The sequence below is a fragment of the Trifolium pratense genome, linkage group LG3 (genome assembly GCF_020283565.1).
Source record: "Trifolium pratense cultivar HEN17-A07 linkage group LG3, ARS_RC_1.1, whole genome shotgun sequence".
NCBI lineage: Eukaryota > Viridiplantae > Streptophyta > Magnoliopsida > Fabales > Fabaceae > Trifolium > Trifolium pratense.
In genome coordinates this window covers 30,794,185-30,808,895 of record NC_060061.1, presented here as the reverse complement: position 1 = coordinate 30,808,895, position 14,711 = coordinate 30,794,185, and the positions used below count along the sequence as shown (strand labels likewise).

Sequence of the window (14,711 nt, the reverse complement as noted above, 5' to 3'; positions counted from 1 at the left end):
TACCACTCAGTTAAGTTGCATCCAACCCATGGCTTTTGTTGGGAAAGGGAAGACATAGAGGAACCCTTGTGTGAGGATGCATACCCACCAGTGTCTGGATGGGTCAACCATGATGAGTTTGATGATTGAGTCCCCAGCATGGGATCGAATTACGGCTTACGCAGCCGAGAATAGAATCAAAATGGCTCTTGAGGCCATCAATGTTCAAGAAAATATGGCTGTCGAAGCCAATGATGACTTAAGGGACAAACTGGCCTTGGAGGCTAGTGAAGTAAATGATGGAAAAAAGCAAAGGTTAGATTGCATCTATGATGATGAGCCTTTGGGTTTTGAGAAAGATCCACATAGTTCGATTCAGAGAATGCAAGCCCAAGATCCTTTGCAGGAAGTTGATATTGGGGATGGCTTTGTTAAAAGGCCAACTTACATTAGTGCCAATATAGACCCAACCCTAAAAGAAAAAATGGTCGAGTTGCTTAAGAAATACAGAGACTGCTTTGCATGGGACTATAACGAAATGCCTGGGTTAAGCAGAAATCTTGTGGAGCATAGGCTACCCCTTCGACCAGATAAGAAACCTGTAAAGCAGCTTCCAAGGAGGTTTGCACCGGAAATCATGACAAAGATCAAAGCAGAAATTGAAAGGTTGCTCAAATGCAAGTTCATTCGAACAACCAGGTATGTGGAATGGTTAGCTAATATTGTTCCTGTTATTAAGAAAAATGGATCACTTAGGGTTTGCATAGACTTTAGAGATTTGAATAATGCTACACCTAAGGATGAATATTCCATGCCTGTAGCCGAAATGTTAGTTGACTCAGCAGCAGGGCATGAATATTTGAGTATGTTAGATGGTTATTCAGGCTATAATCAAATCTTTATTGATGAAGATGATGTGCCAAAAACCGCATTTCGTTGCCCTGGTGCTTTAGGCACCTATGAGTGGGTGGTGATGCCTTTTGGATTGAAAAATGCTGGAGCAACGTACCAAAGAGCCATGAACTTAATTTTTCATGATTTTATCGAAATATTTATGCAGGTTTATATTGATGATATTGTTGTGAAGTCCTCCTCCCAGGATGAACATATCGAACATCTTAAAAAATCGTTCGAAAGAATGAGAAAATGTGGATTAAAAATGAATCCACTGAAATGTGCTTTTTGTGTACATGCAGGAGATTTCCTTGGCTTTGTTGTGCATAAGAAGGGCATAGAAATTAACCAAAATAAGACAAAGGCTATCATGGAGACAAAACCTCCAGGAACGAAGAAACAGCTTCAATCTTTGCTAGGAAAGGTCAATTTCTTGAGAAGGTTTATATCAAACCTAAGTGGCAAAGCTCAACCTTTTTCTCCACTGCTAAGGCTCAAGAAAGGTGATGTATTTGAATGGGGAACGGAACAACAAAAGGCATTTGATGATATCAAGGCATACTTGTCGAAGCCTCCAACTTTAATGCCTCCTATTCGAAACAAAGAAATGAAGTTGTACATCGCAGCATCAGATTCGACTATTGGAAGCATGCTCGCACAAGAGGATGAAAATGGCGTAGAAAAGGCTATTTACTATCTAAGTAGAATCTTGAATGATGCTGAGACTAGATATAGTCCAATTGAAAAGCTTTGTCTATGTTTGTATTTCTCTTGTACCAAACTTAAGCAATATATCAAACCAGTTCATGTTTATGTTTATTCTCATTTTGACATCATTAAGCATATGTTATTAAAACCAATTTTGCATAGTCGAATTGGGAAATGGGCTTTAGCTTTAACTGAATATTCATTGACTTACCAACCCCTGAGGGCTGTAAAAGGTCAAGTAGTGGCTGACTTTCTTGTTGACCACTCGGTGGCTGAGACCCCTGTTGGAACAAAATTGATTTAAAAAAGTTAGCCCCTAAACCTTTTAAGGTTTTGATGATAACAAAGTATTAATAAACAATTGGATGGACTAAAAATTTATTTTAAGTGTGCAGATATAATGCTCTGAATAAACCTTCAGAGGATGTGAATTCAGAAGTTCACAAGCGCTCAGAAGATGTTGGACTTCAGAAGTTACAACATTCAGAGGATGAAGACTTCAGAACTTCTTGACTGTCTACAAGCTTCATCAACCTCTGAAGATCTCTTTGAAAGCTGTGAAGATTCTCTTTACTAGTCAACTCTTCTACCAATGAAGAAAAGGACCTTTCAAGCCTGATCAGTTCAGCTACCTCTGTTTTGTCTGTCCTAACTTGAGAACGTGGGTCTTCAGTTTTGTTAGCTGAATAAGGAAAGTCCACTCTGCAGTAGTCAAAGTATCTGAAACTCTTTCTTAGTTTTGGATACAACCAAACTACATCAAGACAGACTGCTTGAAGACAAAAGATTATCAACTCCAACGGTTCTTTTTGCAACGACTCTTTTCTGGTGGTATATATACTAGAAGAATCAGCTACATCAAAAATATACATTTATCAAGAATTGAACTCGCGCTGAACAAACTCTGAATTCTGTGTATACAAGCTCTGAACCTCTTATCAAGTGTTTTTGCACTTTAGTCAAATACTCTGTACTACTTGTATTTGCTCTCTTTAGGTTCATCTAAGAGCATTTGTATATTGTTATATACTTTTCATTACTTGAGGAAACTTAAGCTTGTGTGCTTAAGTGTGAAGTCTTAAGCTTGTGTGCTTAAGTGTGAAGTCTTAAGCTTGTGTGCTTGAGCATTGTTGAGAAGTCTCTTGCTTGTGTGCTTGAGCAGGTGTAATCTTGTGTGATTATAGTGAAATCCCTTGGAAGTGCAAGGGGACTGGACTACTCTCGTTTTGTGAGAGGAACCAGTATAAATTGCTTGTGTGATCTCTCTCTCTCTATCTTGTTATTATTTGTGTTATTTATCCGCTGCTAACGTAGTTGAGTTAAGAACTTGAAAAAGTTTTAACTTGGCTAAAACACAATTCAACCCCCCCCTTCTTGTGTTTTCACACCTTCAATTGGCATCAGAGCACCTGGTCTGTTACTTTCACTTAACAGTGAGACAGTAAAGATCTTGTGAGAACACTATGTCTGGAGGAGACGATAGTAGCACTAGAACAACCGGTGAAGCCGGTGAGGCCAGTGGTGCTGGTGGTGGTCCTAGAAATGCTTTTGGTTATGACTACTTAAGTAATGAATCACATGAACATAGTGGCAATAGAAAAGCCCCTATATTCAATGGTGATGCTTCATTATTTGAGTGGTGGAAAGAAAGATTGTATAGCAATATTACTGCTATTGATCATGAGTTGTGGGATTTGGTTGAGTTGGGAGTAACTTTTGAAAACTTAAATGAACATGGAAGGTTGTCCATTGAGCATAGAAAGTTACTCACACCAGCTAACTTAAAAACCTACACTAAGCATCATAGAGTAAAGGACATTGTTGTTGGTGCTATTAGACATGAGGATTATGTCAGAATAGAGAACAAGTCTACTGCTAAATCTATTTTTGATTCTATGTGTGCTACCTATGATGGTAATGAAAAGGTTCAAGAGGCTAAGGCTAGTCTCTTGATAAGGCAATATGAACTATTCACTATGCAACAAGATGAAAACATTGAGACTATGTTTACAAGGTTTCAAATCCTTGTATCTGGTCTTAAAGCTCTTAAGAGAAGTTATTCAACCTATGATCATGTTCAGAAGATTCTGAGAAGTCTTCCTATTGCTTGGAGACCTAAGGTCACTGCAATAGAGGAAGCTCAAAATCTCAAGACTCTGAGTCTTGAAGCTCTGATAAGCAATCTCAGAAGCCATGAGATGGTTCTGGATGCTGACTCAGAAACTAAGAAGAAGTCTAAGTCAGTGGCTTTACAGTCAACTAAGACTACTTCTAAGGCTCTTAAGACTCAGCTTCTTGATATTGAAGAAGAATCTTCTGCTGATGGTCAAGAGGATGAGATGAATGAGGATGAGTTTGCTTTATTCACCAAGTTTCAGCAATGGAACAGATTTAACAAAAGAAATTTCAGAGGTAACAGCTCCAGAAATTTTGTCAGCAAAAAGGATGATCAGAAGAACTGCTTCAACTGTAAGAAGCCAGGACACTTTATTGCTGATTGTCCAGAAATGTCTGCTAAAGACAAAAGCAAAAGATACAGCTCAAAGAAGCAACAATTCAAGAGTAAATTGAGGAAGAGTCTGATGGCTACCTTTGAAGAGCTATCATCTGAGGAAGAAGTTGAGGAAGAAGAAGAGGCAAATCTAGCCCTGATGGCTTCAACTGACTCAGATGCAGACTCAGAGGATGAATCAGAATCAGAATCAGATTCTGAAGTAACTGATGAGGTATTTTCTGACTGTTCTAAATCTCAACTTATAACTGCACTTAACAAGGTCATTGAGAAACATCTCAGAGTGTTAAGTAAACAAAAAGTTTTACAAGAAAAGCTCAACACTCTGACTGAACAAGCAAAACATTTTCAAGGTCTATATCAAGAAACTCTGAATAGAGTAAATGATCTTGAAAAGGGTTGTGCTGTGTGTCACAAACCTACTGATGAGCAAGAAATGGCTCTTCAACAGTTTGTGCATCTCAATCTTGGTAAGAGCAAAGCTGCAAATCTTGTTTATAATGTCATGAGACATAGAGGAGAGGGAGTTGGCTATGAATATGGTAGAACATATTCAAAGCTAAAGACCTATCCCAAAAAGGTTGGAAAATCTTGGGTTTACTATGTTATACCTCAGAGTGAAGAAGGAAAGAAATTTGGTACTCTGGAAGATGAGGATAATAATCTGAGAGATTTGGGAAATGACAACTCAGAGGAACCAAATTCCTCAGGATCTGGGAAGAAAAGCTCAGAAGATAAAAGCTATTCAGAACTTGACAATATTAGTTCAGATGTTCTGAAAGTTTCAAAATCTGAGGCTTCAACTTCTGGAACCAGAGGAATTCTAGTTCATGAGAAAAGTCAACCTAAAGGCTCAGAAGTTTTTAAAAGAAAGTCAAACCTCAAACCTCAGAGGCAACATAGGACTAAGGTTATTTATGATTCTAGAGTTAGTAAATGTAACCAGTCAAATCAATGGACTGGTGATAAATACAAAGTCTGGAATCATAAACAACTCAAGTCCTGGAATAATAACAAAACTCATACTAAGAAACATTTTCAAAAGAGTTATTATTCAAAACCAAAATCTTTCTCTCACACTCAACAACACAGTAAGCATTTGTGGACTAACAAGCGTGGACCCAGAAGATGGGTACCAAAAGCTGAAATTATGTATCATTCAGATTTACCAACTAGGAAAGGATATGTCCTACCTAGAGTATGGAAACAAGTCCTATGCAAAGGAAGAAGGGCTTATGTCCTAGACCAATGGCTGACAAGTTCTCAAGTTAACAATCAGAACTTGATAAATGAAGAGGAAGAATATTGGGATGACTTTATCATTAACTGTGATAAAGAGTTCCACCGTAGTGATTAAAGTTGTTTCTCATACAGCCTATCACTCAAAGAAGTATCATGAATCATTCATGGTATCTGGATAGTGGGTGTTCAAGGCACATGACTGGTGACAAACAATTGTTCTCCAAGCTAACTATGAAAGAAGGAGGATCTGTTGGCTTTGGAGGCAATCAAAAAGGAAAGATAATAGGTACAGGTACAGTAGGTAATTCCTCCCTATCTATTAATGATGTTTGGTTAGTTGATGGACTTAAGCATAATCTATTGAGCATAAGTCAATTTTGCGACAATGGTTATGTAGTTGTCTTTAATAAGGAATCATGTATTGTATCTAAACAATCTGATAACTCCATTATATTCAAAGGTCTGAGAAAGAACAATGTTTATAAAATTAATCTTTCTGATTTGAATGAACAAAAAGTGATGTGTCTTTTGACCTTGAGTGAGGAAAAATGGATCTGGCATAAGAGGTTAGGCCATGCTAATTGGAGGTTAATCTCTAAGCTTAGCAAGCTTGACCTTGTCAGAGGTTTACCTAAAATCAAATATCACTCAAACACACTTTGTGGTTCATGTCAAAAAGGAAAAATTACAAAATCATCTTTTAAACCTAAGAACATTGTCTCTACCTCAAGACCATTGGAACTACTTCACATTGATCTTTTTGGACCAGTTAACACTGCTTCAATCAATGGGAAGAAGTATGAATTAGTGATTGTTGATGACTACAGTAGATGGACTTGGGTAAAATTCCTTAGAACAAAAGATGAAGCTTATGATGAGTTTAGCATCTTCTGCAAACAAATTCAAAATGAAAAAGGCTACACTATTTTAAAAGTTAGAAGTGATCATGGTGGAGAATTTGAAAATGAACCTTTTGAAAACTTTTGTGAAAAATATGGCATTCTGCATGAATTCTCTTCTCCTAGAACTCCTCAACAAAATGGGGTTGTAGAAAGGAAGAATAGAACTCTGCAAGAAATGGCCAGAACCATGATGCATGAAACAAATGTAGCAAAGTTTTTATGGGCAGAAGCTGTAAACACAGCATGTTATGTTCAAAATAGAATCTATATCAGATCTAAGTTGAACAAAACTGCTTATGAATTGTTCAAAGGAAGAAAACCTGATATTTCTTATTTTCATCAGTTTGGATGTACGTGTTACATCTTAAATAACAAAGTCCATCTAAAGAAATTTGATGCTAGAGGTTATAAGGGTATCTTTATAGGATACTCTGAACGTTCAAAAGCATACAGACTGTATATTTCTGAAACACATACTGTGGAAGAAAGTATGCATGTCAAATTTGATGACAAAGAGCCTGACCAAGTGTCAGAGCTTGTGGAAGGTTTGTCTAGATTTCAGGTATCAGAGGATCAATATTCAGATATTCCAAACTACTCAGAACATCCATTCTCTGAAGAACCTCTGAACACAATAGTTCCTACAGACTCTGAACAACAAAGAACTGAAGCAACTGCTGAACCTGATGTTGATGAGTCTGAAGATGATGAGCCCCCAAGAAATACCTTCAAATACAAATCATCACATCCAGAGGAACTGATATTAGGCAACAAGGATAGTCCAAGGAAGACAAGATCTCAACTAAGAAATGAGGAATCTTTAGTTGGTCTTATTTCAATGATGGAACCTTCAAAGATTGATGAAGCTCTGAAGGATGATGCTTGGATTGTAGCAATGCAAGAAGAGCTGAATCAATTTCAAAGGAATGATGTATGGACTCTAGTACCTAAACCTTCACACAAGAACATTATTGGAACAAAATGGGTATTCAGAAACAAGCTGAATGAACAAGGTGAAGTGGTAAGAAACAAGGCTAGATTGGTTGCACAAGGTTATAGTCAACAAGAGGGGATTGACTATACTGAAACCTTTGCACCAGTTGCTAGACTTGAAGCAATCAGGTTACTTCTATCTTATGCTGTTAATCATGGAATAACCCTATATCAGATGGATGTTAAAAGTGCCTTCTTAAATGGTTTTATTTCTGAAGAAGTGTATGTTAAGCAACCTCCTGGTTTTGAAGATGTCTCAAACCCAGAACATGTTTTTAAATTGAAGAAATCACTGTATGGTCTGAAACAAGCACTACAAGAAAAAAGGTACTTTGCGACAGGCAAAATTGCAGTTTGCAACGGTTGAAACTGTCGCAATTGTACATCTGCGACAGTTAGCGAACCGTTGCTGATTTGTGTGTCGCAAGAGAACTTTGCAACAGTTTTGAAAACCGTCGTTACAACAGTTTCAAACTGTCGCAATGTTTTTTCCCAGTAAGACTGAATTTAGTAGCAGAACTTGCAACGGTTTCAAAACCGTCGCAAACTGTTTTATTTTTTTAAAAAAAATATAATAATTTAAAACATTTTAGTGGCTTATTAAATAACATATACATATCCATACAAGAGTAATGAAATTAAAATTCACAAATATAAATAACTTAATCTCATTTATATAATTCATTCAGTAGTGACAACATCCATACATCAAAAAATTAATTAAAGTACTTGAAGTTCCCAACGAAAAAAAAATCAATGTAGTTCAAACATTGAAAAACTAAAACATAAACATTAGTATAGTGGTTAAACATACAAAACATTATGGCAAAATAAGTTCTTAAAATATCTAAACATTCCCTAGTAAATGATGTTGCTTCATAATCCTTAATTAGTGCTACCATCTCTTGACTCTTCTTATTTGGTTACCTGAAAAAACATAACTATTAGGATACTTAAAAAAACGAATGGACTCAATCATAAAAAACCCCGGACCTATAGCACACACACAAATGACAATAAATAAGGGCAACAAAATTAAGCTCCGTCTAGAATCACATCTCCCACTGCAACTGGAGCCATTGATTGAAGATAGTGATGGTGTGGTAGCAAACAACTTTCGCGTTGCCTCACGGTGGTCTCGCAGAGGGTTCGCATTCAGACTTCAGAAACAGAACTGCGAAGCAACCAGAAACATAGTGAGAAGCACACAAACTAGAAACTTATGCAGCAGCAACATCAAGAACATACTATAAGTAACAGAAAATAAATCACCATAGTGTAGTAAAGAAACAATTAAGTGGAATTAATAAGAAAGAGATGAAAAGGTCAATCATAATATACAAAGAGCTAGAATCATACTATAAGAGAATATACTAGTATCACTACTATTAGAGAAATATTAAAATGAGATGGAAGTAATAGAGCATTATTTAATGTAAGTGTTAAAAGGAGATGGAAATTTACAAATTTTATCTAACCATAACAATTTGTCTTATGTGTGATTGGTTTCCCCTTCATCTGAACGGATTCTGCAAACAACCAGTTGGTTGACTTCTCATCCTTCACATTAAAATCAAGGTCCAAAACAACTCAAAGTTAATATTTACCCTATAATAGAATTCATGTTGGGAATGAAGAAAGTAAACCACTACATATACTCTGCAAAATTCTTCTTTGATGGTAGAACAAAATTAACAAAAGGAGGCTTGATAAAAAATGGGACAACGATATACTCTGCAATTAATAGAACTATTTGACCTTTGTCATTTAACAATTATGATAGACTGAGAAATTAGTACTATCTCACTATTTGTAAATAAAGGATTCTCACAATAAAGTTTGATAAACATGAAAGTTCTGTTAAACGCTTACAAAGTAATGTACACACCTTAACACTTGAAAGAAGAATTTGAAACCAGTCCATGGAACCATAAGAACTCTGCTCTTGAATTGAGAACATATTTAACTCCATAAGAGGATTCACTACCTTCAAATATGAACATGGAAACGGGTTATGATTTTCAATAACATAAGCACAGTAAAACTATATAAGTTCAATGACCTCCTTGCCAAGTGAATGGTCTAATAGGCTGACAAGAAAATCAAGAAATTATAAAAAATACAAGTTCAATGACATGTGTAGTGTAACTAGAACAAGGCTAGATTAATAACTTCAGCTCATACCTGCATAAGTATATAGTAACTTAAATAGATGAATGGAGTCGAGAAAACTTGAAAGATGAGACATTCCAAAAAAAAAAAAATCAGCAGATACTCACAACAGGGTGGGCGAGTAGATCTCCAAAGTTGTAGTTGTAGAAGTTATCTCCCAGCAAGACAGAAAGAGACAAGTAATCAAATGCCAAATCCTAACAGACCATAATAAAAAATTCAGTCAAATAAGGTAGGACCAATTTCAGCATCCAAAGTACATAATTTGAGTACTTGCAATCAACTTAGTTTCAAGAGACAAGAAATCAAAATTATGATACACCCATAAGAAAAATGCATTTGTATGATAAAAATGCATTTGTATAAACTCATAAGAATGATTCCATCCTTTTAGCATTCTCTTCTATTATTTTGCTCCGTGGCTCCTCATATGGTGAAGTCGCCATTTTCACTACATTGAGAAAAAGAATTAGGATAAATATAAAAACAATGTCATGTGTTGGTAGTTGGTACTTTATTGCATTGATGATGAATCAATCCCTGAGGAAGATAATCCCTCCACAATAAAAAAGGAAAGAGAATCCCTATAATCATTCTCCAAAGATTCATTATGTCTCTCACGGAAGTAAGAAACAAACTCCCTAACTGAGATAATTAAACAAACAAGATTCATAAACATGTCCACTTAATAGTTATAAGGGATGTACATGTAGTTCATAGTTTCTAAGCACTTGCACATTTAATCATCACAATAAAAATAGCATAGCTTTAGTTAATATTATTATTTGACTCGAATTGATTTGACCACAACAGCTGAACACAGTCTCACTACACTGAACAAAACTCCCCACTAGCTCTAAAACTACAACAGATGCAGCAAGCAAAACTTGCTAAAACAAAGTTTGAAATTTACCAACACAATTTTGAACATAAGTCTTGTAGGATTACAATAAGAGATTAGTCAAGTTTATGGTTTCATCATATTAGTTTTCTAAAGGTTTTTCCAGAACCTAACTTATTAAAATATAAAATGTTAGTATGTTAGTATCTTGAATCCAAACATGCACTACCAATCAACTACACAAAATCAAACAACGGACATGAACATGGACACAACACTAACACGTGGTCCCAGATAATAATTTGAGTTGAGTTGTGACTAACTTATTATAAAGGAAGCTTGTGGCTAAATTTGAGATTGAAAAAGTATTAAAGGGAATAATTTTACAAGCATTTAGCGAAAATCTTCAATCTAAAATAAAAGTGGCAAATATACACACATAGCATATATACAATTAAAACTAAGAATGGTTAACTCTAACCCTAAGCATTAAACTAAAAAATTGAAAACAAAGTATGGAGAATCTATATCTTGGAAGTTTGATTTATACATACTTTTATCTACAACGAACAGTGGAAGCAGATGACAGAACAATGGAACGAGAAGCAACGACGGGTAGACAGAGCAGTCGAGCTTTGAAAGAACGGCAGAGCGCCGGAGTATGAGGTGGAGGTTCGGTACAGAGGCGGTCAGAGGGTCGGCGGCCTAAGGATTCTCACTTCTTCTTTATGCTCAACACAAATCTTACTTCTCTCGACGGGGACAGTAAAGAGATCGATTGGAGAGAGTGATTAAGGGATTTAAGGTGAAAGATTGGAGAGTGAGTTTTGATACCAACGATTGGAGAGAACGATGAACCCATTCACTTTTCTGGAAGGGAACGATGAAGAAAGTTGCGCCGGAGTGTGACTGTGGTGGCGATGAGAGAGTGTTTTGGGATTTAGGGATTTCTCAATGAAATGTGTTTTTTCACTTTTGTGTGTGTGTTTTTGTGTTTTTATTTTTGGTATTAAGTGAGTGAGTTTTTTTTTTTTGATAAAATTTTCAATGGGCGCTAATTGAAAAGAGGTATTGCCGCTTTAAAAAGCAAAATACTGCGACGGTTGATATAACTGTCGCATAAACCGTTGCAAAAATTTTAAAATTAACACATTGCGACGGTTATGGTTAAGTTGTTGCAACTGAAGTGTCGCAAAGTGACATTTTTCTTGTAGTGAAGCTCCAAGAGCTTGGTATGATAGACTCAGTAATTTCCTTCTTGAAAAGGGTTTTGAAAAAGGAAAGGTTGACTGCACACTCTTTAGAAAAACAACCAAAGAAGACATTTTAATCATTCAAATTTATGTTGATGATATTATTTTTGGTTCAACTAATGCTGCTTTGTGCAAGAATTTTTCTAAGATAATGCAGGATGAATTTGAAATGAGCATGATGGGAGAATTGAAATTCTTTCTTGGAATTCAAATCAATCAGAAGAAGGAAGGAACTTATGTTCATCAATCAAAATATACCAAGGAACTTCTGAAGAAGTTCAATCTAGATGACTGCAAGATAATGAACACTCCCATGCACTCAACTACCAACATGAGCAAGTCAGATGATGAAGGAAAAGTAGATCAAAAGGTCTACAGAGGTATGATTGGTTCCTTACTCTATCTGACAACCTCTAGACCAGATATTTTATTCAGTGTTTGCTTATGTGCAAGATTCCAGTCAGATCCCAGAGAATCTCATCTTACTGCTGTAAAGAGAATCTTTAGGTATCTGAAAGGAACAACTAATCTTGGACTTCTCTATAAGAAATCCAATGATTATGTGCTAAATGGATTCTGTGATGCTGACTATGCTGGAGATAAAATTGAAAGAAAATCCACAAGTGGCAATTGTCAATTTGTTGGTGAAAACCTTATCTCCTGGGCTAGTAAGAGACAAACTACTATAGCTTTGTCTACAGCAGAAGCAGAATACATTTCAGCAGCTAAGTGTTGCACACAACTACTCTGGCTAAAATATCAGTTAGAAGATTATCAGGTAAGCAGTAACAATATTCCTTTATATTGTGACAATACTGCAGCCATTCATTTATCTAAAAATCCTATCCTACACTCTAGAGCCAAACATATTGAAATTAAACACCATTTTATCAGAGATTATGTTCAGAGAGGCATTATAGATATTAAGTTTGTTGATACTGAAAATCAATGGGCTGATATATTTACTAAGGCTTTATCTGTTGAAAGATTTGATTTTATAAAGAAACATCTGAACATGTTTTCAATCTCTGAATGAAAATTTTCTTTGGCTTTTAAAGTGTAAGAGGTTATGTATATCAGAACTTATGATTCAGATCATCTGAAAAACAAGCTCTGAAATACTTAACTCTGATAGAGAATTTTAAATATCTCAGAGGCTCTGAACTATTTAAGTGGGAAACGTTTAGTATTCACTGCTGAACAGTTGTCCATTAAAATAGCAGTTACCGAGTAAATTTCTGCACGTGGTCTACGTGTGTCAGGTAGTGGGTGGTTAATGATGACTTTTGGTATTCAACTTTCTGTCAATTAGCGTAACTTCCCAAATTTGATATTTTCGTGTTAACTGTGTGCATTTAAATAAAACTTACACAATACACTTGCACACTTCTCACTCTCACAACCTACACTTTCATATTCTCTCTAAACCTCCAACACACTTTCTTTCTCTCTCGTTAGTTTTCCAAACCCTACCCTAATCTCCAACAATGGCCGGAACTTCGTCATCTTCTTCAACAAAGATTCCACCGTTCATGTTCAAGAATCTTCAAATCGTTGGGAACGAGATGGAGTTTCCAGAATCTGAGCTCATATTTCTTTCTGAAAAGATGATCGACTTCGACAGTATAAAGGCAAATGGGTTTGATGTGAAACATTACTTCTCCGCTCAAGGTTGGGATAAGTACTTCAGCATGTTAAATGGTCCTATTTACCCAGATCTCTTGAAGAAATTCTGGATGAAAGCTAAGGTCTTTGACAAGCATGAAGCAAAGGAAGAAGAACGTGCTGCTATTGAGAGAAATCCTAGTTTAAAAGGTAAATCTAGGAAAGAAATGGGTTTATTGGAATTCACTGGAAAGCAAATTAGGTCTAACATCTGTGGTATGAACCTAGCTTTCTCTCCTATTCATTTTAATGCGTTACTTGGTTTGGATAACTCTGGGATAGAGTTGGATGTTTTTGAGAAGGACACAAGGTACAGAGATGATCTTCTGGCTCTGATGTGTACAGATTTGAAACTGAAGGGTAAAGTCAAGGGTTTGACTGACGTCTGCAGAGTACTTTTCAAGATCATACTAGCTTCTATCAGTCCAAGAGTTGGTGGTACTGATACCATTTCCTGGACTCATCGTCATCTGATCTACTTTCTTCTGAAAGAAATGAAGGTGAATCTGGGAGAATATTTCTTTGAGAGGATCTGTGAGGCAATCTTCTTAAGCAAATCTCAGAGGAAGACAGCTATAGCCTATCCAAGATTACTCTCAGACCTTCTATATCAAGGTCATGTTGTTGAGAATCTGAAGAAGTTTCATCCGGAACTTGTTGAAAAGAAATTTACTCCTGAAATTCTGAATGCCAGCTTCCTCACCAAGATGCGTCTCATCTCATCCAAAGTGGTTCCACCTCCACAAGAGTTTACAGCCAATCTTGAAGATCGTCTGTATGTGGATGGATATCCAGTTATCTCAGAAGCCGATGCTGAGCACATCATTCAGGACTATTTGGAAGTGCTCAGACAAGAAGGATTTGTTGTTGATAGAAGTATGGTTCCTCCAGCTCCTGTAAACATGTATAATCCTAAGAGGAAACCAAAGAGGAAAGCTGAACAAGAAAAACCAGATCTTCTGGCTCAGAAGAAGGTTAAGGTAGAAGAAGCTACTGCTGAGCAAAGAACAAAGAGGAAACATGAAGCTTTGACTGGAAAAGCTGCTGCACCATCATCAAAGGAGCCTATCATTGTTGATGATGAAGAGGAAAGTGAAGAAAGTGAATCCTCTGAATCAGAAACTGGATCTGATGAAGAGTCTCTGGCTGCTCGTTTGAGGAAAAGACCTGCTCCTACTCCTAAAGGTAAAGGTAAGTCTACTAAGTACATCTTTAATGAAGCTGAAATTGGAATAGGTTATACTAAACCACTTAGGACTATACTCCCTGAACCCACAATTATTCCAACCTCTGATAACCCTCTTTCTGAACTCGAAAAACATCTGAGCCCTGACACTCTCAATAATCACCCTCTTTCTCATGAAACCCACAAATCTAGCTCATCTCCTAAACCAAAATCACCTCTACCTCAACCACAACAACTATCACCTGACATTCCACCATCTGAACCTCAACCAGATATTCCAAATGCTGAACCAATCTCTCCTATCAAACAATCCTCTCCTAACCCAACCCCTGAACAAATTGCTCCTGAACCAACAGCTGAACAT

At 36.4% G+C, this 14,711-nt stretch overlaps 1 long non-coding RNA gene across 3 annotated transcripts; it reads right to left on the bottom strand.

The window, feature by feature from the left end:
- Positions 1–7,975: 7,975 nt before the first annotated feature.
- LOC123916411 lies at positions 7,976–11,252 on the bottom strand. 3 transcript variants are annotated; one of them, XR_006812135.1, is made up of 5 exons: positions 10,798–11,252; positions 9,510–9,853; positions 9,119–9,414; positions 8,709–8,790; positions 7,976–8,404 (listed from the first exon to the last, which is right to left on the bottom strand). It is a non-coding gene; the product is annotated as an uncharacterized LOC123916411 (long non-coding RNA). The 3 variants fall into 3 exon arrangements; XR_006812136.1 differs by having other exon boundaries at positions 9,119–9,213; positions 10,798–11,249; XR_006812134.1 differs by having other exon boundaries at positions 9,119–9,217; positions 10,798–11,246.
- Between the last annotated feature and the right edge of the window lie 3,459 nt (positions 11,253–14,711).